Below are 25,226 nucleotides of genomic sequence, written 5' to 3'. Positions count from 1 at the left end.
CCCCCACCTCCCCAGGCCAGGGAGTGAATCCCAGCCACAACTGCCAGGTCCTTTAACCCACTGTGCAGGGCTGGGTGTCAAACCTGGACTTTCACAGCTACCTGAGCCACTGCAGTCAGATTCTTAACGCACTGCACCACAGCAGAAACTCAATGTCTGTCACTTCTTACTTAATAGGAATTCTTCTTGAACCTGGGGCCAAGAAATAAAAATGGAGGAATAAATTTTGACTTGGGACTGGAGGGTCTGTTAGCAAAACTGCGGTTGGCTTTTGAGTTTGAAGAAGTTTTTCTTGAGAGCATACATTTCAGTCTTTTGATCCTCGGGAACCCAGTAAATTCTTGACTCTTTCTAGTTGGGAATGTAATGTCATAGTACCATGCTAGTCTATTTAGTCAGGGCTCTGTCTTTTGCATGATTCATATTTTAAATTTTAAAGAGGCTCACAACTGAGTTCTCACAAACAGTAGCTGTTTACTTTCTTTCCACTAAAATAATCATTGCAAATACCCCTCTGAGAAAGTATATTTTCAGATGCCAGGTAATCAAAGCTTAGTTGTACTCAGAGGCTTTTTTAGCACCAAATGGAAAATAATTGCTTTAAAGTACCCACTTGTGAGGATTTCTGCTCATCAGTATAATTGCCAGCAGCCACTGTCTTTTTACCACAATAAATCCACAATGATTCATTAGCTTCTTTTTGGGGGATGAAATAGATCATCTTGTTAACGTCAACTTTGATTTTTAAATGGCTTCACTTGATTTCATATTGGAATTAGAGTTTGCACATAAACTAAAATAATAAATTCCCCCGATCCCACATTAAAAAGTAGTGTAGGTAGTAGAAGAGGATAAAATTAGAACTTAGCCAGCCTTGCAGGATCTGGAAATGAGTTCTCTGTGTGTTTACTCTAGGAGGATTTTTATTTCTTCTCTTTTTGTCAAAGGAATTTAATTTCTTGACTATAAGCCTCTGCACACAGTACCCAGCAGTTGGCAAATACTCCCTGGGATGTGGTCTCAAGTACCTTTGTCCAGCCATCTGTTTGCTATCAAATGAACAGGACAATTGCTGCAAAAAACTCTTGCTTAAATGCTTGTCAAGAATTCTGTAATCTTATTTATCAGGTTCCCTAGGTTGATGGGATCTTAATTAATGTACCTCAAGACTACTTTGCACATGGGAGTATTGGTCAAAGGTTAGCATATGTTTGCTGATTTGCTAGTTTTTATTTATTTATTTGTCCTTGTAGGGCCACACCTGTGGCATATGGAGGTTCCTAGGCTAGGAGTGTATTGGAGCTGTAGCTGCTGGCCTACACCACAGCACAGCAACACCAGATCCAAGCCGCGTCTGCCACCTGCACCACAGCTCACGGCAACGCCTGATCCTTAACCCACTGAACAAGGCATGGGATCGAACCTTCGTCCTCATGGATGCTAGTCAGATTTGTTTCCGATGGGAACTCTGATTTGCTAGTTTTTAAAACAGCTTGGGGAATGTATCCTGTCTATATATTTGCCGTAAAAATGTTTTGTGATGATTGACTCCTTGAATCAGTTACTCAGTTGGGATTCTACCAGCTCCACTGAGGGGTCAACCCTGGCTTACCAATGTATCAATATATAAGTGAGCATCTAGGTCCCCTCCAAGCTGGTACATGCCCTGAGTATGGAAATCTCTGACTCTCAGTGGTACCAATCACATTCCTCACCAGTCTCAGCCTCCTCAGCTGGTCAGGGACTCCATTCTCTAGTTTCTGTGTTTACTGTGGTTGAAATGAGAAACTTAAATTTCAAGAGGGCAACAACTACTCATGGGCATTTAAAAATTTTAAATTGAAAGTGCAGATAGAACTTTTCAAGGTGGCTTCAAGGACAAATAAACAAACAAACCAAGAGCCAATTTAACTATTTTAGATAGTTTTACAAGATGCTACCTGGAGATGACTTCAAAGAGATAACCAGGGACTGAGAAGGGCCTGTTTGTCAACCACCGGTGACCCAAGTCTAGTGAAGAAAGGGGTCTGGCCAGGACCAAAAGCAGTAAGATGACATGAACACAGGCCTTAACAAGTTAACATCAAGTGGCCAGAGGGCAGAAACATAGAACAGATGAATCCCGGCACTTAACCAGAACTGTGAGCAGGGGGCTCACTTCACAGCAAACCTAACACACCCTGTGCTGTGTCTAATCATTTGTTCAACAGGCTGTAGACATGGCCTATATCCAGCACAGCACCAATGATTTATATGAGTGAAGGGAGGCAAGAAGCATCTCAAAAAAAATCAGTGTGCATTTCTGATTCGGAGTTTGGGATGCAATAACCTAGTTTCTGGGCTGGCAAAGAAAAAATAACAAAATGCCTAATTTTTTCAATGCTGGGTCATTTCTAGAAGAAATAACTAAATAAAAGGGTACCCATCAAAGTCTTTCAGAGTTAAACCAGGGCAATTTTCAGCTGTTTGGATGAATAACCTAAATTCCCATGAATATAAGCTGCATTTGTCCGGTAGTGGAGGATCTGAGTGAGACACATTGTGATGCAAATTTAATTTGGTGGAAAGCTTGCACTGCCACTAAAATTCTCAAATCCCTGATTTTAAAGAATTTTAAAGCTCCGGCTGAATAAACCCAGGTACCCTGTGCATTCTGGTATCATGATTTGTCCTAAGAAATGCTATAGGGGTTGGAAGAAAATATTTGATCATATGTTCTTTCAGCCTTTTGACTCTTAAAACACTGAAGAGTAAGATTTGGGAAAGACAATAGTTATCATGGAATTATGGGGCAGCCATCTGTGTCTCTGATGCAAAACGGATGTGGGTCAAAATTGGAAGATGCACCAAAGCTTGCATTTTGCATTTATTAGAGTTTTTATAACTATTTGCTGCTTGATTGACTAGCTGAAGGAATAAATGAAGCAGAGTTCCTTTTGTGTGCTGTCCAGTATCTTCCATGTCTCCTCCTTCTTTGCCTGCCTTTGGGTTTGTTGTTTGCTCCACTTCCACAGAGCGTCTCACACAAGCGCCGGATCTCTTGGGGTGGGAGGGCCAAGGGGTCACAATCCAAATTTGTTCTGGCCGTCTACTCACACTACGAAATTTATTCCCCCTTGACCTTACCAAGCACTGGGAGATAGCTTATCTCCTACTATGCTACAAATTACCCACAGTAGCTGAAGTGTTACCCAAAGGAATGAATGAATATCTTCTTCACATTTCAGATGACAAATTTAGGGGTGGAAGTTCACAGAGAGGAACCCAGAGATAGGACTTCCCATCATGGCTCAGTGGAAACAAATCTGACTAGCATCTATGAGGACACAGGTTCGATCCTTGTACAGTGGGTTAAGGATCAGACGTTGCCGTGAGCTGTGGTGTAGGTCAGATACGGCCCGGATCTGTCATTGCTGTGGCTGTGGTTGTGGCTGGTGGCTACATCTCTGATCCAACCCCTAGCCTGGGAACCTCCATATCCCTCTGGTGTGGCCCTAAAAATACAAAAAGAAGCAGAAACAATTGAGGATATCTACCAAGAAGCAAATGTAGCAAAACTCTGGCTTCAATTCTCATCTGAGGTGAAAATTGAGGAGAGAGGCTGGGTAGTTCAGTGAGCACACATTGTACTCCACTGGTTCTAAGGTGCAAATTTTAAAGTCTCTCTCTGTATTTTACAAGCAGTAGCACCAATGGCCAGCACACAGTTGATACATTTGTCACTGCCCAAGCTATAAGAACAGCAAAAGCATCATCGTCAAAAGTCATGGAATAACTAACAGCTGTTTGCAAGAAAATCCCAGAGAACATAATGGAGCACTTTTTAAACTCCTAGGAACCGAGTGATTGCAGGGAAAGGAGGAATTTCAGCAACAAAGGATTTTAGTTCAGTATTTCTTAAACAGGTAAGGTGGACCTGAACAATTTTGAGTTCAAAAGTCATCCCAAAAGAGGCAGACTCTGAACACCAAGTTTTAGGAATATGCATGAACCAATATAGCTCATGAGTGCTTTATAATATGTATGACAGTAATATATGATACAGCTCTGTGTTAAATACGTCTAAAAGAACTTCCTCAATTTCCCTGTGGTAAACGTCAAAGTGATTTTAGTGTCAATATTTAATTGGCAGGGATTTTCTTTCTGGTTGGTGCATAAAATGATAGGGCCTCTTAAATTCAATTTATGGCGTCAGATTTAAGGACATCTGATATACTCCTCTAAAAGTTGCATAAGAAATCCTGAAATCCTCTCTATTTTAGGGTTTAAAAATTATTCAAAGTAGGTAAATCCATGGCTTCAACAAAGCCTAAAATTGAATCCACTGGATGGAAAAAATCACATTAAACTAAATGCAACATTCGTAGCTACAGAAAGAAGGATTGACAAGTATGCTGGTAAATGGGTGGTAGGGCAACTTCAGTTAACAGGCATCCCCTCTGCATGTAGCCCAGAACACTGGACTGCTACATTTTCCCTGAAATTAATTTGAGATTTCTTTGGTTTCTGACAACCTAACTTAAAGATGGAAAGAGGCCATTCTAATGACTGTTTGCTAACCTCACAATCTTTTTTTTTTTTCTTTTAAGGAAGGACAAAGTTATTTATAGACCCTATTAATTAAGCTTAAATGATTCTAGCTACTGGCCATGTGTAATCAGCTTTTTCCTCCTTTCTACTTAGAGTTGGCTGGAAATGCATCGGATGAGAGAATTAACAAATGTAAGAGCACCCATAGCTGCCTCTAACATCATAATACAAGTGGGGTTTCCAGGCCATGTGAGGAATAGCCAGATCTGGTGCTCTGTGTAGGAGGCCAGCTTGTTCACTGTGCTTAGAAACACAGAGAGAGAGGCTCTTACCCTGAGAAGTGCTTCTGATGTCACATGGAATGGAATTGGAGTCTACTCCTCTGTATTTTCAAACACACGGAGCTAATTCCATAGCAGGATTTTTAAAAAAAGATTATAAGGGCGATTCTTGATTGGAGATTAGGGAAGGGATTATTTAGTGGGGACCGCTAGAGGGTTTTGTTTTTCTCTGGGTAACTAGTCTTCTGGTTAAGGCAATGCTCATCACTCAGTTTAATGGGCCCAGCTTGTGTTGTTATAATAGAAATAGGAACCTATTTCCTGCACAGTTCTGAGGAAAGAGGCAGACAGGTACAGAGAACCCGGGTCTCTGATGGTGGGACCTCCTCTGAGCTACTACCCAATCAACCTGGTCAACCTACTGGGTGAGATGCCCACCTTGGCTGAAAACCTACAGAGGACAGTCCCTCTTCCACCCACATAGGGGCACTCTACCCCACGAGGGAGGAGGTGTGGGAGGACTATTTTTTGATTGGTTGTTTGTTTGTTTGTTTTTTTGTCCTTTTTGCCATTTTCTTGGGCTGCTCCAGCGGCATATGGAGGTTCCCAGCCTAGGGGTTGAATCGGAGCTGTAGCCACCAGCCTACGCCAGAGCCACAGCAATGTGGGATCCAAGCCACGTCTGCAACCTACACCACAGCTCAGGGCAACGCCAGATCCTTAACCCACTGAGCAAGGCCAGAGATCGAACCCCCAACTTCATGGTTCCTAGTCGGATTCGTTAACCATTGAGCCACGACAGGAACTCCAAGAGAACTGTTTTTGATGTAATTTCAAATTTTGAGAAAAGTAGCCCAAATAGTACAAAAAATGTTTATTGCATTTGGGGAAATGTTAACATCTTCCCACATTTAATATTATTTTTCTTCTCAGTCTTTACATTTTTTGGGTCTAAAATATAATCTATTTCTATATGTAATATAATATTTTTCTCTAAACAAAGGAAGGAATCTGGCTTGGTGGCCAAGACTGATTCCAGTCCTTCCAATTCAGAGGTAAGATCCTCATCAGCCTGGCTGGCTGCAGGCTTTAGTGACTTGCAGAAGTAGAGTCTCCTTTGGGTTCCTGTTGCATGGCCTCCATGAATCCAGGTGGCTCCAGCATCACATCCCTCAGCTTTATTATCAGGTGATTCCTGATTACTCTCCCTCCCTGGCATTTCACTTAAAATTGGTACCAGACCTCCCACTCTTTCCCAGATACAGTGCCCACTTGTACTCTCACCCATCCCTCAGCTCACATCACTAGGTCTGCTTTCGGTGAGTGGCTGGAATGACTGCCTACTCCTGGTCCAGGGCCCTGCATCACTTTTCCCAGACCCTTCAGAAACTGTTCTTGAATCACAGAGTGAAGACAAGCTTCCCATCCCTAGATAGTCTAGGTCCCTGTACTTCACACTGAGCATCACCCACCAAACAGCCTTTTGAAGTTTGTCTTACATCCTAGAAGCCTTGACTACAAGCATGTTTATCCACCTTTAATTTCCTTCATTTATGTAATAAGCGCATTATTTAAACTTACCTCTTCCTGTTTGCTTGGCTTTTGACGAAGTATTTCTATATGGGGACATTCTGCTTGAGTGTTGCCAGGGCATCCACTGTCAGTTGCCACATCTAGGTTTGTTTCCCTTATCCCTGCTCATCTCAGTGAGTGAGTCTATAGACTGGATATGAATCTTTTCACTTTCTCTGATTCAAAAGTACAAAGGTGGTTATTCTGCACCTAATACTTCTTACCTTCATACTTGGAGGACACATATCACAGCGGCATTGACCTCTGGTTTGGATCTTAGTCCTGCTACTTTCTAGTTGTGTGGTCAACTATTTAATTCATGGTAGCTATTTTTATTATTTCAGTTCAGCTGAAGTGATACACAGCTACAATTACAAATAACAATGTCTGTGATAGTTCAAAGCTAGAGATAGGTAAAATGTAGTTTGGGTGAAGGAATCCCAGGTGAAGAAGGAACTTAGTTTTCTTGAGAGGTGTGGAGGACAGTTGTTCGATTAAGCTTCAGATAAGAGGCAACAGCTGATCTGGACTTTAAGGGCTGGAGAGGAGTTTGTCAGAAAAAGCAGAGGAGTCTATTCATCTGGGTCAAGATTTCTCAAACCTGGTATTATGGATATTTTGGGTTTGATAATTCTTTCCATGGGGGATTGTCCTATGCATTGCAGAAGGCTCCGCAGCATCTTTGTCCTCCACCTGCTAAATGCAGGTACCCTCATCTGAGTCTGACCGTGTCAAATGTCTCCTGGGGCCACATCCCTTGCCAAGAATTCCGAGTTGAGGCAAAAGGAGATTCAAAATCCCTCAGGTTGCTTTCAATACTTTCCCATTTTTCACTGCTGGTCTGTCGGCTTCCAGTTTCAAGAAAAGGAGACCTTAATCTGATTTCTCAACTCTGTTAAGTGACACTATTTCTCATCAGTCATGCAAATGATCATGTAATCATCCTGCTCATATGTGTGTCCCCAAGATTATTGGATGTTTAGTATATGTCAGAGGCTATGTCAAGCATGGAGGACACAAAATCCGTCCTCTGTCATGGTTTACGGCTGGGGCTCACAGCTTGAAATTGACTCCCTCTTTTGGTTTTTATGTATGCCAGTCATACTTTCAGAATTCTGTTCTGATTTTTGCATAATTTATTTATCACCATAAGCCATTATTTAACTTGTTACAATTAATCATAAATTCCTAAAAATTATAATTACTGGTATAATTATTAAGCATAAAATATTAATCACCTACATCTCCATTGATTTAATCATTATCATTACACCTTCTCATATTGGCTCTGTCCCTTCACATTCAGGCTCCTCTAGACCCTCTGATCTGGAAGTCTAGGAGAGGGTGCCTAAACCACGGTTCAAGGATCACATATCAAATCTTGGTTAAGCCAGATCCCCTCAAATTTCTTTTTTTATCAGCTACATTCTCTTTATACTCTATTGATTGATCTATTTTCTTGTTCATTCCTGGCTTTTTATAGGACTCGCAGTCCTCCCTTCATTAAACATGCGTGAGATTATTACTCGCAGCAACAACAGCAGCATGTGAAGGTGTACATGTGTTGGGGTGGGGCCACTCATGACAAAGTGACCTCTGAAATGTGCGCTCAGGTCCAATGTGTGTGTGTGTGTGTGTGTGTGTGTGTATACGCATGTATACATTCAGCCGTAATGATTGTAAATGGTTCAAGAGCATTTCCATTCTCCAGATAATATCAGTTGAGAACTACTAAATGCCACCCACTCTGAACACTAGGCACCATACAAAAGGCAGAGAACACCTAGTCCTCTTTAACTACAAGGTAGAGGAGCCTTGCTCACAAAGGGGTGTGTGTGCACGTGTGTGCATGCTTGCGCAAGTGTACTTTGATCAACTTATGATTCCTCGGAGGATTGTGTTTCATCTCACATCACCCCAGTCATGGGATCTGTGGTTCTGGTGATCATGAGCTCAGGTGAAAGAACATCTCAGCTGGAGATGCTTTCCAGGTTGGAAACAGACCCTTGCTTGTGTGAAGCAGCATCTACTACAGTCATTAGCATAAAACTTACTTTAAATTCTTTCTCATAATTTAGGAATTTGTTTCATGTCTAGATGGCAACATTTAATTTATTCGCAGTAGTTCCCTTTACTTTCCTTTTAGTACAGTTTTACTATTTTCCCACACTGGAAATTGATATGGAACATGTTTAGAGTTGTCTGACAACTCCCTAGGAAACTTTTAAAAGCTACTAATTTAGAAACAATTTTGCTTCTATATTTCATTTCTCAATTGGCTATGATGGAAGTAATTGTCATACCCAAAGGGAGAATCGTGACTTTAGGCAATACATAAACAGCTAAACTGTTTGAAAACAAGGTCTTGTTTTCATGTAAATGCCCCCAGTTATAAGGAAATATAGAATTAAATCTTGGAAGCATAAGACCATGACAGAACTCTTTCTAAATAATAATCCAGGTTGTCAGCCCCATGCACCATACACTTTAGTAAGAGAAAAATGGCTTATTTATCCATCAAGTCTTTTTTGCCCCAAATGTTTGTTTAGATGAGGATGCATCTGTTTGCCATCCAGCCAATCATTAAACACTCAACAAATTAATTCTTGATATTATGAAACATATGGGATATCAGTGTCAAAAAATAAGTTACTCAGCCTCTCCGACTTTGTGTTGTTGTTATTACTATTTTTAACCTCTCTAAATTTGAATCTTTTATTTTAAGAAGAAGGACAGAGTTACCACCTTTGTAGAATTGTTGGCATGGAAGATAACACATAGATCTGCATGGATGTTTAATAAATGATAACTATTTTTGCCTACCTGTAGATACTGTATGTGTATATTTATGCTGCACATCATCAGAAGAAAAATAAATTTTGGCCCTTCCACTTATGAATTTGAATTACAAGTGGTGGCTTTATAGTTAATGGTGTTATAACACTTTTTTTTTTTTACATTGTAATACATTATAAAAGGCTCTGTTCACATTGGTACTCACTAAAAATCTGATCATGTTAAAAATTTAACTAAACTACTTGTTTTATCTACATAATACTCAAGAAATAATAAGATATATTGGACGTATTAAATTAATTGGTGAGTTATTTCAAAAGTGTGAACCCGTTCTGGTCTACACACCCAGTTTCCTGCTATTACATTTCACATTTAGAACATGACAATTCAGCAAAGAGTTATGAAACATCCACAATGAGCAGGTCCACGTGACAGATAAAAAGATGAATGTTACATATCTGTATAGAAATGAATTGCAATTATTTCCCTTCGGAAATTGTCTTCTGCAAAGTACTTTATGAAAAAAATTCCGTCAAAAGCCTAGGAGTTAGCTGAATGCATGATGCCCCCTCAGCTGTATTTTCTGGTCTTTGTGGAGAGATTGACTAAATTTGGGCCAGTGGGATAGGGACAGGGATTTTTTTAGGATGATGTAAATTTGAAAAGGCAAGAAAAGTTAGGACATGAAGCTCCAATGCTGGAGTTTGTCTTACATAGAAGGGAGTCCATCTCTTTTTCTTTATTTCCGTGGTTCTCAGTCTTCAAGTCAGCAGCTTCAGCATTGGGAAACCTGTTAGAAATGCCAATTCCTGCCCATCCCCAGCCCAGACGTACTAGATCAGAAACTCTGGGGCTCACATGACTAGGTTTCAACAAGCCCATTAGGTCATTCTGATGGATGCTAAAGCTTGAGAATCACAGCCTTAATTCTTATAACAGCTCTGAAACATACTTAAGTCCAAAGTGGGCCCATTTTATGTATGGAAGGACTGAAGCTTAGGGGGTTAAGTGGTTTGCTGGTGTTAACCTGGCTAAGTGGCAGACTCTGGGTTAAAATCTGTGTTCTGATTTAATTCCCTTGTACTAGACCAATTTCATTTCCTGAATCTCTACTTAAAGGATTGGGATTGGTTCCACAGACAGTATCTTTACAAAGTGACAGGGGGGAAGTGGATTTTAGACTATGGATGGAAGGTACCATTGCTGTTGGCTTCTGCAGATGGAAAGAAAAGGCAGGATTTTGCTATAATGATTTCCCCTGAGAATCTGCTGCTCTTTTCTCCATTGCTTAGGTACATTTCCTGTTGACCGCACACTCAAAGTAGGCTCAGGGGTCTTTCTACACAAATCTGTTTTCCAGTGCTACAATGGTCTCTACAGTGTAAATGTCTAAAAAGACCTTTCTGCATGGCTTTACCTGGCCATGGTAATTTGGCAACTGCCTTTTATATATTCCTAGCTGGTCTCCATCCAGGTGGTATCAGTTCAGAAACAGCACTGAAAGGTTACCATGGCCATTCAGAAGTTACCCTAAGCAGAGGTTAAAAATATTCATTCCCCTGTGTCTTCTTGCTGAGATAGGTATGACTATATCCTTCAAGCTGATCTTTCATCACGGACAATGTTGACCTGCCTATATATAAAAAAAAAATGACAAAGCAATATTTCTCATATTTTTAAACTAGATAAAAAGTTCCAGATTGTCTTATCATCCATTGTAAAACTTACAAGGAATAAATACTAAAATGATCATGTTTTTATTTGTCATAGTCCCTTTTCTTTTTATCAAGGAACTAGGACAGTCAAAATGGTAAGATTTTCAACTGTTGTGCTTCATAACTCTATTTTTGTTGGTTTGCATAGATAGGAAGCAGTGTCGCTCAGTTGTCAGAAGTGTCTAATCTATGTTCCGGAGAATGTTGTGGAAATAGAATTTTTACGTAAAAAGAGACATGACAGTATCCTAGAGATGTATACAAACTCTATTATACAACAGCTGCTACTTTTGTGGGGCTTCTGAAAAGAAAACATGCATGAAGGATAAGGCCGGGACAAGGAATTCTAGTTTATTTGTTGGGGCTTTGAGCCCAAATTGCAATATGAATAGTGACCTCGGCTGGATTGTAGGCAGGACAGCTTTAATCCAAGCTAGAAATAGATCTGTGTTCTCAAAACATGTGAGCATTACCCCTTTCCTCCTAAGTGCACGCAGGAGTCTCATTTCTCCATGAGAAAGCAAACAGGCCAGGGAGGAGTAAGAACGAGAAAGCAATGACCTCAGAATCTGGAGTTGTGATGGGTTGGGCAGGCTGCCCTCGAGAGGAACCACCTACCAAATGTGGCATCAAAGAAAGCTTGCCAAGAAGAAAGAACACACTCAACCAGGCTCATTGCAGAGAGAGCGCTACACCCAGGCACAGCCTATAAATAGAATGTTCTTTCCTTTGACCCTGACCCATTCTTTGTAGAAAGTTGAGGATGGGATGTAGGGGAAAACTCCACCCAAGCCTGCTCATTAATGAAGTAGCTTGTCTGTTTGGAAAACTCAGAGGAAAAAGCATCAAACCAATTAGGGGTGCTTTGCAGACAAGTGACCTAATTGACAGGATTTTTCATGTTTATACTTAGGACCCAGAAAAGACATTTATTCATCCAACAAATTTCCATATTTGAGCACTAAATACCAGAACAGAATTTGTGGTTGCAAAGTAAAGATTACCAAGAAGTGGTTTTGGGAGTTCCCGTCGTGGCGCAGTGGTTAACGAATCTGACCAGGAACCATGAGGTTGTGGGTTCGGTCCCTGGCCTTGCTCAGGGGGTTAAGGATCCGGCGTTGCCGTGAGCTGCTTGCGGGGTAGGCCTTGCAGACGTGGCTCGGATCTCGCGTTGCTGTGGCTCTGGTGTAGGCCGGTGGCTACAGCTCCGATTAGACCCCTAGTCTGGGAACCTCCATATGCCATGGGAGCGGCCCAAGAAATAGCAAAAAGACAAAAAAAAAAAAAAAGAAGTTTTGACAATGAAAATCTTTCAGGTTTGAGAGCTCTGAGAGTATCCAGGGAAGAAATCAAACCAAATGACTATTCATCAAAATGACAGGAGAAAGAGAGAACACCTGATCAGCTTTAACACAAAATGGATGTTTTCATCTCCTTGGAAAACTAGCACTTTAAGAACTTCAAGCTTTATACTCTGAAAGACTACATTGAATGAACTCTGTTGACCCCAATGTTTCCAAGATGCCTGATGTGTTTTTTGTTTTTTTGTTTTTTTTGGTCTTTGTCCTTTGTTTTTCAGAGCTGACCTTTTCTTAATGATGTTTTACTGTAACCCAGGTTCATGTTCCATCAAATGGTATGTTTTTAGGAAAAAATCCCATAGGGCTTTCCTGGCAATTTTGCAGTGGTTTATTAGAATTTTAAATACTTCAGAAAACAGACTTTAAAAGTCCTCTTGAAAGAATTTGAAAGAGAAAAAAATACTGACCTTTATAATAAATTGATACTGTTATAAAAATATACGCTAGAGAACACTGGAAATGGTCATTTAGAGTTGGATACTAGCAAAATAAGCTCTTTAATGTATCTCATAAATATTTTTATATGCCTTTCAAATGGTGAGAGTGTCACATGGGTTATTTTTCTGATCCATAATTATCTTCTTCTCATCACAAGTATCTGCCCAGTATAATTTATACATGACATTTAGGTAGAAGAGGGAACATTTCCATTTCCTGTTTCTAAATCCTGGGGTAGTAACAGTATCCACTAGATCCTGTGTATTATACAAATGTTGATTCTAGTGGTGGTTACACAGAGGTAAGAATTGTGTGATGCTCTGAGTTTCTATCTCTGGAAAAGGGGTCAGATGAGGTTTGGCAAAGAGTTGATCATTGTGAATGCAGTTTTTACACAGACATGATGAGTTGTCCTTTCAAATATACAATGAAGTTTCCTGTCTGAACTCAGTGTTCACTGGTCATGTTCAGGTATAGAAGAGGAACCACACTCCCTAAAATAATGTTCTCTACCTCTGTACACAATGCCTTGGGAGATCTTTCTTTTTTTTATATCCACTGAGTCCCTGGGTTTCATCTGCGTACAGATGACCCAAGAAATAAGGGTGGATCCAAAGGATTAACTAGAAAGTAGGGATGGAATCTTAAGCAAAGAATAGACAAGCCAGGAGTTCCTACTGTGGCACAGTGGAAATGAATCCAAGGAGTATCCATCAGGATGCAGGTTCGATTCCTGGCCTCCCTTAGTGGGGATCTGGCATTGCCTTGAGCTGTGGTGTAGATCACAGACACAACCTGGATCCGGAGCAGCTGTGGCTGTGGTGTAGGCTAGCAGCTGCAGCTCTGATTTGACCTCTAGTCCGTGAACTTCCATATGCTGCAGGTGCGGCCCTAAAAAGCAAAAAACAAACAAACAAAAAAAACCCAAAACAAAAGGCAAGCCCAGGAAATGGGTTTATTAGGCAGAGACTGGCAAGATGTTTTGATATAAAAGTGGATTTTGTAACCAACCCTTTTGAGTCAGGCCCCAACTAGTGTTCTTTTCCCCAGTGTCGTTTAAGCCGACAGACTAAGACTGAGTTAGTTAAGAAGCAAAGGAAAGTTTTATTCTTTGATCAAGGTCGGAGAGGTACCAGCTGAGCTCTGGAGCATGTGCTTGCTGGACAAGCAGTGGGCAGGGCTGCTCCAATAGGGAGGCGGCGGAGCTCCAGCAAGCGGGCCACAGCTGTGCTCCTCAGGCTCCAGCTCCCCGCGCAGGCGCAGCCTTGCTGCCCTCAGCCTGCAGCCGCCATCTTGTGCTGACACGCATGCGCGGTGCTTCTGCACACATCCACCCAGCTGAAGTTCGCAGCCCTTTCGCACCAGGAGCTCTGGTCTGGAGAAGCTGGTCCGTGGTCCGTGAAGCCTCTGCCCTCGGCCCCCTGTGAGCGAGTGCAAGTAGACTAAGCGCAAATGGAAGAAAAGGTTAGACTTTATTTTGTTACTCAGATTCTATTTCCATTTCCCAGGAATTGTTAGTTTGGCGGTGATGGTGATGATGTTCCAGAGGCAGCGCTTTCCGCACAGGGAAGGGGCTGCGTTGCTGGAGGAGCTGGTGTGAGTCAAAGTGGGTCTGGGCCACAGCACTCCCAAGTGGCCCCTGCGCATCGAGGTCCGGTTCTGAATGGAGGAACCCCCTTTCCTGTGATAGAGAAGGTTTTCATGCCCAACAGGAGAGCTGGGGTCTGGACTGACTGTTCCCAGCTGCCCCTTTCATACCCTCTGCTTGGCTTTATTTTGACCAGAAGTTAGTGAGGGTTCTCTCCTCCCTGAAAGTCCCTGCAATTTAACTTCTGAGTCTGCGCAGGAGCTGAAAGAGGGGACCGTGCCTCCTCGTCCCCTCACGCTGGGGACTGGCCGACGGCGGCAGGTGCCGTTGTGGGCTACCCCACTGAGCATTTTCTCTTGCTGGTTCTCCCTGTCCTTAAACGTTTTGCTGCTCTTTGTTAGCCCTCCTGTCCTCTGTGGAGGGAGGGGCGGAGTTCCTGTAGTTGCTCTGCTCCTGGTTCTTCAAAGCCAAATGCTGGGCAGTGAGCGTCTCTGCACAAGGCCTGCTGCCCCGCCTTCTTGGATGGAGGTGGGGTTCTCCCCGGTTCTACGCTGAAATTCTAATCTGCTGTGTTGGGTGCAAGGCCTCCTGTGGACAAGTGACCCTGGACTTAGCACAAAAGAAGAGGTTACTCCTTATCACTTAGGTTACATCTGATTTTCTCCTGGGACCCCAGCGGGCTTTGCCGGTGGCTGTTTGATAACCAGGATGTGATGCTGTAAAAAAATGAGTCCTCAAATCTTTTTTTTTTTTTTTGACATTCCAATTTATTAAAAGTTTACCCTTTAATGGGGCCCTTCCTCCTTAAAGACAATTTAAAAAACAACAAACAACTCAGGTGTCACTGAAGTGGGAACATAGAATTCTCACTGTTAACAAGAACAGACTGGGCTCTAGGGTAAGAGGCGGGGAAGGGGTTGGCGACTGGGGTTGTGAAACTATAACGTAGTGCTAACTCTGAGTCCTCAAATCCTAATGGCTTAACAAAGGTGGGTTTATTCATATAAAGGCCAACAGTGATGCAGGGCTAGGCCCCACATCATCCCTCTTCTACAAAGACACCAAGAAGCAAGAACATCTCAGTGTGTGTCCTCTTGCAGTCCTTGCAGCAGAGGTAGAGCTGAGGACTGTTGATCAGCTCAAAACTCTGGATGAGATGGGGTGACAAGTCCTTTCCATCACTGTCCATTGGCCAGAATCAGTGATAAGGTCCTCTTTTGCAAGGAGTGGGGAGAATTACGTGGAAGGTTAGTGAGCAGAACACATCTCTGCTATAGAGTTTGAAGGACAACTCCCCATTACAGAGATGGTACGTCTGAACCAGCAACTCAGAGAAACCGCATAGGGCCTTGAGCTGGTTATCCCCCGCCTGCTTAGGAAGTTGTTACTTTGCTCTTGGTTTAGCCTTTGCTCATATCCTTGGAATTGATGCCTTGGAGCATCCACTTGGAGCATCTGCCTTTGCTGGGCTCTGCTGCTTTCTCTTAACACAGTAACTGTGTGTCTGGTTGGTGGGAAGAGACCACACGCCAACATGCTGTTCATTCCTGACTTATTTTGCTAATAATACTGATGGAAGCAGGAGTCAAGGCAGTATATTTGTGTGTGGTGTTTCCTTTGTAGTCTGGAGTACATAGTTGGCTATGACAATTTTAGTATAGGAAATGTACACCAGAATTCATAAGCCAGATTCTTCTGCATTCTGCCTATGTTTCTGTTCAAAAAAAAAAAAATTGCACTAACAGTCATAAGGGAGAACTTACCATGATTTGGCTCTACTGGCTCAGCATCTACATGGCCACCTCCTAACAAAAGGACAGAAAAAGACTCAATGCCAGGGAGCCCTGAATTCTATCTCTGCCTCAGTTCTCTAGCATCCCAGAAAGCCTTGCCAGTCCCCCATCCTCAGGCCAAATCAGAATCTTGAGCCCCTGTTTGCATTGGTTGGGCAAACTTCCACCTGAGGACAAATGAAAGGGTACAGCCAGACTCATTGGTTGTTCAGATGACTCTGGAAAACAAGGCTTCCTCCACTGAGGATTCTTCTGACTAGTTTTGTGGACTTGTATCAAAAGCCATTGTGGAGAGGGAGGCAGTGAAGACCAAAAAAATATTAAGAGGGTTGGACCACTGAGAATGCAAAGCATCAGCATTATTCATGCCAAAATTTCACAGAGACAGAAGACAATGCCAGCAGCTTTTGTTAGGACAGGAGGCAGGGAATTCAGTACAGATAACAAGACTGATGACATCAAGCACAGTTGCCCTCTGCTCAAATGTCAGTCCTTGACATAGGGCCCTGGCAGCCTGATGGGGATGTTGGCAGGAACTGGCACTCTGCAGTGCCTTGGTAGGGCGGGTGTGGAGGCTGTGCTTTTGAAGGGTGCCAGCACCAGATTTCCTGCTTTTGGTCTTGGCAGAGACAGGGGACTGGATCCATAGAGAGTGGGGCCAAGGGAGGAATGAAATGGCCTATACTATGTGGCAAGCAAGAAGGCTGGTTCACAGAGCGCACCAGAAACTATTCACAATTTCCAGAATCATTTGGGGAGAGATCTCAGAAGGGTTGAGTATGCAAAACTACTTTTTGGCTTATAAATGTGACCTAGAACTCCACAGAGACATATGACCCTCCAGGTGGTTCTTCTTTACTTTTGTTTCTTAAGTAGTTGTTCAACACTTAGTGGGGGAAAATAAAAGTTGCAAATGCTCTTTATTTCAAAATAAATAACTTTATTTTATTATGATTTATAATTTTCATTTTATTTGTGATATGCATTTACTATGTGCAATTGTTTTGAACCTAACAATTCTTGCAGAAGCATTTGACATACACTTTGTAGGAGAAAATAAACAATTTATTCTTTTTGGCAGTCTTGCACTCTACCTTACCAGATCTTAGAATTTCAGCTGATTCAGTGACATCAATTGGTAGTTTGAAATCTATGGTGAAAGCATTTACACCATGGACAACAGCTAATGTAAAAATTAGTGCTTTTTCTTTTTTTGAGAGCCAGTTTACAACTACTACTATCTCTATTTATACTACTGTTCCCAACAGTACAAGAGTTGAATCAAGTTGAATTTTCTCTGTAGGCAATTGAGAGCTTTTGAAGTGAGGAATAATGTTTTCAAAGGTAGTTTTAGAGATATTAATCCGGCATTGATATCTAGAAAAGGCAAGAGTGGAGAGACAGCAAATGTGTATGAGCCTCTTAAAAAAAATCTGGAACAAGAAATTAAGTACTTGAACTTAAGTGGTGGTGGTCTAAATAGAAACGATGAAATGAGTCAAAGTACGTTTTAGTGAAGACCTTGATTTTGGCAAAGAAGGTAAAGGTGATTGGCTCTTAGTAGATGCTCTTGAAATGTTTGTCTAATTAAATCACATTTGAGTGAAATTTTGTTAGCAAATTTAATTCCCTTTTCCTTTCCCCCATTCATTCTTAGATCATTCTCCATTCTCTTTGATTGTTCTTTACCTATACCTATTTCTGTTTCTTATGTTGCTGTCCTCCCCAACCCCCATCATTTTATTTTTTCTTACTTTGGTCCTAGAGTAATTAGTAACCTAATTTTACTAGCTGCTTAGAATCTTGCATAGTAAAATCTCTTGGCAGATGGGGTGACAGGTCTGTTCCTCCCAGAGGTAAAGTAGTTGATATTCCCCAACACAGGTCTTCCAACATAGCCTATTTCTGGATTGAAAAATACCTCATGTGCCCAGCATGCTTATTTATCTCATTCCAGTAACATTTTATAGATGGAAACAAACAAAATGAATGAAATATGAATCCCCTTTACAACTTGCAGAATGCCTGTCAAATTAATTGCACAGTCTAAACACCAAATTCATCCCTTTAATTGAATGTCTTACAGGTGCCACCCTTCAGTATATGCTATAGTTAAGGACCAATTGTTGCCATAAATGATTTAACATTTGTATACACCTGAGACGACATGCCATAATTCATGGAAATGCCAATGCTATGAAAAAAACCACAAACAGTGATAAATGTGCTGTCAATTTCTGTATAATTATTCCAGCTCTATCATCTCACTTAGGTATGTTGAAATGCATTAGTGCATAACAAATGTGCATCATCTCAGGGATCAATATCCTATTTCAAATGAAAGTGTGTTACTATATAATTATCATGTTATTCTTTCAGATGATTTTTCTGTCCAGCTATTTCAATTAAAAAGTGAAACCACAGATTGTCTACCTGGATGGAAATGATTATACTGGTCATAATTAGCGCATGGTTGTTATGTGCAATTTTAATGTACAAATTAATTATGGCTTGTGACTTCACTTACATGTTAGATGATTTAATTTGTCCACTTGAACTAGTCTCTTCTGTCTAGCTGTATTGTGCCCCCAATAAGTCTTATTTTCTGAGAATTTTTTTTTTTTTTTTTTAGTGTGTTACTTCGGTCTTTACTTTCTCTTTCCTTTTGCTGAGGTAGAATTTTCTAGGTTAAATATCGAGGTCAGTTAGGTAGAAACGTTAATGGTTAACTTAAAACTACTTCTCTGACAGGCAAAAAAGACAAATTTTTGTACATTCAATATTTATCATTATAACAATATTTATCATATATTTACAGTCCCATTGTTTATTTTTGCTTTTGTTGTTTGTGAAATGCAATCATTTTTATTTATTATTGTTATTATTTTTTGGTCTTTTTAGGGCTGTACCCATGGCATATGGAGGTTCCCAGGCTAGGGGTCTAATCGGAGCCGTAGCCACCGGCCTACATACACTGCAGCCACAGCCATGCCAGATCCTAGCCGTGTCTGCACCTATTCCACAGCTCATGGCAACACCAGATCTTTAACCCACTGAGTGAAGCCAGGGATCGAACCTGCAACCTCATGGTTCCTAGTCGGACTCACTTCTGCTGTGCCACAATGGGAACTCCTGCAATCATTTTTAGAAGTTATATAATCTTAGTTTTTTTTCAAAAACATCATAATTTATTCAGAGACATTATTCTAGTAAATGTTTTAAAAGATGAGTTAACTTGTAGTCCAAACATTTAGGCAGGTAAAGTATGATGCCTGAAGTAAACATAATTCAAGAAGAAATGAAACCCCTGAGAAACCATAAAATTTTCTCCAAGTTTATGGATTTGGGGATTAAGGACTGTCTCTGGATGTAGCCTGAGTGCTGGTTCAAGGTCTATAAAAAGTAGTTGTAGCACAGCAGTGCTTTTCTGCAGTCTTCTGACTTCTCTGTAGCTCTAAAAACTCCTCCAGGCCAAGGGAATCCTATATTCACTGAGGACACAAAGTAGGGCATAAGCCTCCCCGGCAACTCCACAGGCTAATTCTCTTCTTCATCAATTTTTTTCAGAGGGCTTCCTGAACTCCAGTATCTCCAGCTCACCTTTCCATACCTGTAGGCCCAGTTTTTTTATCTTTGCCTTGTGATTTCTCTGGATATAAGCCTGAATTTTTCTTTAACTTCAATATTTTACAGACCTCTCCTGCTCAGTTGATTCATTATCGAATTTTCCCTCTCTTTCCTGTCATTTCCCAAAATGAATTTTTTTTTTTAATTTTTTTTGTTTTCCCACTGTACAGCAGGGGGTCAGGTTATCCTTACATGTATACATTACAATTACATTTTTTCCCCCAACCTTTCTTCTGTTGCACCAAAATGAATTTTTAAAAGGCCCTTAATGACCTCTTAACACAACTTCATTCCCTCATTCAAGCCTTCATCATTCCAGACCCACTGGCTGGCTGGCATTCTTGTGTATGGTCCATGCTCCATCTTCAGGTTCTTGACTGAGACTAAGCAATTGTTCTTTCCACGTTTTCCTGTGTTAATTCCTATTCATCTGTGAGATAAATCTTGGTTCCAGCGTCCTTTTCCAAGAAAATCTCTTCCTGATCTCCCTGGTTAGGTGAAATCCTCTTATCATTGTCATTATTTCATTTCAATTTTACATTTATTTGATTATTTGGTTAACATCTTCCTTTTCCACTAGATCGTCAGCTGCTGGAGGGCAGGGATCATTTCTATTTTTTGTTCATAATACCTGTTAATACCTTCTTTTCTTCTCACAGCATGTATGTGAATGTTTATGTGTGTATATGTATTTAATGAATTAATAGATGAATGAATGAATACATAAATGAAAACTACAGAAACTTATAATTGCCTTAGAAAATTATCTAATCCATATATATAAGGAGAACCACAAATGACAAATATATACATTAGAAACACAGCTAAAAACTTGGCAAGATAATTTCAAAACTTCTCTAAAACAAATTATTCTTAAAACTTTATAATACTGCATTTTTAAAAACAGAATGTACGATAGACTTTCCTGTGTATTATCTCCTTTACTTCTCAGAACAGCCTTATCTCCATTTCAGGGACAAGGCAGGTGAGATCAGGTATGGTAAGGAATTTTTCAAGGACAGTATTTGAACCCAGAGTGTCTGATTTCTTTATAATTTTTTATAGTTGATTTGCAGTGTTATGTCGGTTTCTGCTGTACAGCAAAGTAACCCAGTTATACATGTATACATACATTCTTTTTTTCATATTCTCCATCATGTTCCATCACAAGTGATCAGATATAGTTCCTTGGACTATACAGCAGAACCTCATTGCTTATCCACTCCAAAAGCGATAGTTTGCATCGACTAACCCCAAACTCCCAGTCCCTCCCACCCCTCCCCCTCCCTCTTGGCAACCACAAGTCTGTTCTCTATGCCCATGAGTTTGTTTCTTTTCAGTAGGTAGGTTCATTTGTGCCATATATTATATTCCAGATATAAGTGATACCATATGGTATTTATTTGTCTTTCTCCTTCTGACTTACTTCACTTAGTATGAGAGTCTGTAGTTCCATCCATGTTGCTGCATATGGCATAATTTTGTTCTTTTCTATGGCTGAGTAGTGCTCCATTATGTATATGTACCACATCTTCTTAGTCTATTCATCTGTCTTTGAACATTTAGGTTGTTTCCATATCTTGGCTATCGTGAATATTGTTGTGATGAAAGTACCGGCACAGGTATCTTTTTCAATGAATGCTTTATCTGGATATATGCGTAGGAGTGGGATTGCTGGATCATATGGTAATTCTATATTTAGTCTTCTGAGGTACAGCCATACTGTTTTCCATAGTAATTGTACCACTTTACATTCCCACCAACAGTGTAGGAGGGTTCCCTTTTCTCCACACCCTCTCCAGAATTTATTATTTGTAGACGTACTAATGATGGCCATTCTGACTGGAGTGAGGTGTACCTCAATGTAGTTTTGATTTCCATTTCTCTAATAATTAGGGACGTTGAGCAATTTTTCATGTGCCTGGTGGCCATCTGTATGTCTTCTTTGGAGAAATGTCTATTTAGGTCTTCTGCCCATTTTTCAGTTGGGTTGTTTGTTTTTTTTGCTATTGAGTTGTATGGGTTGTTTGTATATTTTGGAGGTTAAGCCCCTGTCAGTTGCATCATTTGCAACTATTTTCCCCCATTCTATAGGTTGTCTTTTTTTTTTTTTTATTGCTTCCTTTTGCTGTGCAAAAGCTTTCAAGTTTGATTAGATCCCATTGGTGTACTTTTGTTTTTATTTCTACTGACTAAGAAAACATTCATATGGTTGATGTCAGAGAATGTTTTGCCTGTGTTCTTTTCTAGGAGTTTGATAGTGTCTTGCCTTATGTTTAATTCTTTAAGCCATTTTGAGTTTATTTTTGTGTATGGTGTGAGGGTGTGTTCTAGTTTCATTGATTTACGTGCATTTGTACAGTTTTACCAGTACAACTTGCTAAAAAGACTGTCTTTTTCCCATTTATATTCTTGCCTCTTTTATCAAAGATTAATTTGATTTCTCAGACAGATCTGTGGAAAGCCACAACACATGATTGCTGCTATTTCTAGTGTAAAACAATTAATATTCTTAGTTTAATATTTTACCTAATGTTATAAAATAGTAAACTTTGATTTTAATGATTTTTTTATTGGGTCTTTCTTTTTCTTTTCTTTTTCTTTTTTTTTTTTTCTTTTTGGCTGGTGGCATGTAGAAGTTCCCAGGCTAAGAATTGAACCCAAGCCATAGCCAAGCCACAGCAGTAACAACAGGGAGTCCTCAACCACTAGGCTATCAGGGGTTTCTTTTGTGGGAAGATATTGATAGAAATTATAGGCGTTTAGATTAAGCTATGCCAAAATATGCCATCCTGACATACTGATTATTGTAAATTAAAGGTATTTGAAAAACAGCAGATCCAAGAGGGGATCTTTGACCTTCCTTTTCCTTATCCAGAGATAAACTTCCCTGTGAAAGCTTCCCAACCTGTACCAGGAGGGAGGAAGACATTTTTTTTTATTATTTTTATTTTTTGTCTTTTTAGGGCTGCACCCACAGTATATGGAGCTTTCCAGGCCAGGGTTTGAACCGGAGCTGTAGCTGCTGGCCACATTCAGAGCCACAGCCACGGCCATGTGGGATCTGAGCCACATCTGCAGCCTACAGCATGGCTCGTGGCAATGCCGGATCCTTAACCCACTGAACAAGGCCAGGGATTGAACCCACGTCCTCATGGATACTAGTTGGATTCATTAACCACTGAGCTAAGACAGCAACTCCTAGGAAAACATTCTTATCAGTAGAGTAGGACAGAGAAATCTATAGAAACAGATCCTGTTAAACTAACCCTTGTTTTCCTAGTTACTTTTCCACAACTAACTGCTCAGCCCAAACCTCTTTGTCTTGTCACCGCTCAGTTTAACCACTCTTGTTCCACCTAGAAGTGTTTGGCTCTAACTGCTTTTTTGGGGTCTTCTCTTTTTCTTATGAAATATCTTATGGACATGTAAAAATTACTAAACGAAATTCATAAGCTTTTCTCCTCTTAGTCTGTTTTGCATCAGTTTAATTCTTAGGCCCAGCTAGAGACTTAAATAGAGAAGAAATTTCCCCTTAAAGGATCAGTAAAAAGATTGGAATGTTTACCTGAACCATCAAATTATACAGCATTTTTTCCATAACACTGCTGTAAACTAACAAACTACAGATGTTTCTCCAGGACATAAAATTGAAACATTTTGCTAGAGGGAGTTTCTATTGTGCCTCAGCAATAATGAACCTGACTAGTATACATAAGGATGCAGGTTTGATCCCTGGCCTTGCTCTGTGGGTGGAGGATCCGACATTGCCATGAGCCGTGGTATAGGTCACAGATGTGGCTTGGATCCCACATGGCTGTGGCTGTGGCCAGCAGCTGCAGCTCCAACTTGACCCCTAGCCTGGGAGCTTCCATATACTGCTAGTGTGGCCCCAAAAAGCCAAAACAAAATAAAATAAAGGGGAAATATTTTGCTAGAGGTTTCAAAGCATTCGTATGTTGAGCATCTTACCCCTGGTAGGTAGATTATACAGTTCAAGGAGACAGAAGGTATAAGCCAGAACCAGACATTCCTAAGATGAATTTCATCAAATAGATACAAAACTGGGTAATACCTTTCTGTTCACTCCTTGTGGTCAAAGAAAAGGCACAAATCAAGAAGAACCTTGTGATGATTAACTTTATGTGTTAAATCGATTGGTCCATGGGATTCCCAGACGTTTTGCCACCCATTATTCTGAGTGCTCTGTGTTTGTGTGGTGTTTCTGGAGGGGATTTAATATGTGAATTGGTAGACTGAGCAAAGCTGATTGCCCTCCCTTCCGTGGGTGGGCCTCGTCTAATCTGTTGAATGTCTGAGTAGAACAGAAAGCCTGAATAAAAGCCTGTCTGACTGTATGAGTTGGGACATTGGGTTTTCCCTACACTAAGACTTATTTGGGTCTTCTTGGGTCTTGAGCCTGACAGCTTTCAGACTGGATACCGTTGGCTTATTGGTTCTCATGACTTTGGACTTGGACATAACTGTGCCTTCATTCCTCCTGCATCTCCAGCTGGTTGACGTATATATAGATCTCCAGCTGTTTTGTTTCTCTGAGAAACTTGACAAGTACAGATTCTGATATAGGGATCCAGTGGGTAATGCTGCCATTCCTGTGGGCATGGAAGGCAGATATGGAGCCAAAGAGGGTTATCCTCAACCTTAAGATCTAGTGGAACTTGACTTGCTGGGTGTGAACTTGCTTGGGGCCTGTCACCTCTTTCTTCTTTCTGATTTCTTCCCTGTTGAGTGGAAATATCTATCTTATGCTTATCCCATATTATATTTTGGAAGCCTGTAAGTTATTTACTTTTAGTAGTTTATAGCTGTAGACATTTTTCTCAGAATCAATTGTACCTTTAGTCCCTCTGTGTTCAGTTTAGATGAAACTTAGATAAGATTCTGGATACTGGATTTGAGAGTGGATGTTGGAGAGAATTAAGACTTTTGGGCTGTTGGGGATGGAATAAATGTATTTTGCATATTAGAAGGACATGAATTTGAGGGGATCAGGGGAGGAATGCTATGGATTGAATTGTGTACCCCCTTCCCCCAATTTTTATGATGATTTTTGGAGATGGGGATTTTGGGAGATAGGTTTATATGAGGGCACGAGGTAGGGTCCTCATGATGGGATTAGTCTCTTGTAAGAAGAGACACCAGAGAATTAGCTTCGCTTTCTTCTCACCTCACGAGGACCAAAAGAGAAGGTACCTGTTTACAAGCCAGAAAAAGAATCCTCACCAGAAACTGACTATACTGGCAACTTAGTCCTGGACTTATAGCCTTCAGAATTGTGAGAAAATAAATTTTTCTTGTTTAAGACACATGGTCTGTGGTATTTTGTTATGGTAGCTCAGAGTAAGACAAAATTTAACTGTTACTTCCTACACATTGAAACAACCGAAACATTATTTTGAAATCATGTAATTGAACTCAAACTGGACATGTTATTACTTTTTCTCCCTGGAAATTGAAGTAATAAAAATACTGCCTAGGAAGACAAGTCACTAGTTTGGGGTGTT

At 40.7% G+C, this 25,226-nt stretch overlaps 1 long non-coding RNA gene across 2 annotated transcripts in view; it reads left to right on the top strand.

Moving 5' to 3' along the window:
• The first annotated feature begins 14,029 nt into the window (after nucleotides 1-14,029).
• Nucleotides 14,030-25,226, top strand: part of LOC146394922 (uncharacterized) — a 247,917-nt gene continuing 236,720 nt past the window's right edge. For both annotated transcript variants that reach the window (XR_014833711.1, XR_014833712.1), the window contains exon 1: nucleotides 14,030-14,157. This is a non-coding gene — a long non-coding RNA (uncharacterized LOC146394922). The remainder of the gene's footprint in view (nucleotides 14,158-25,226) is intronic.

Source organism: Sus scrofa, chromosome 18 (assembly GCF_054392235.1).
Source record: "Sus scrofa isolate SSC_HxYL_T2T_F1_AM1 chromosome 18, Sscrofa_HxYL_maternal_Yorkshire_Landrace_v2.0, whole genome shotgun sequence".
Lineage (NCBI taxonomy): Eukaryota > Metazoa > Chordata > Mammalia > Artiodactyla > Suidae > Sus > Sus scrofa.
This window is presented reverse-complemented; position numbering and strand designations above follow the sequence as displayed.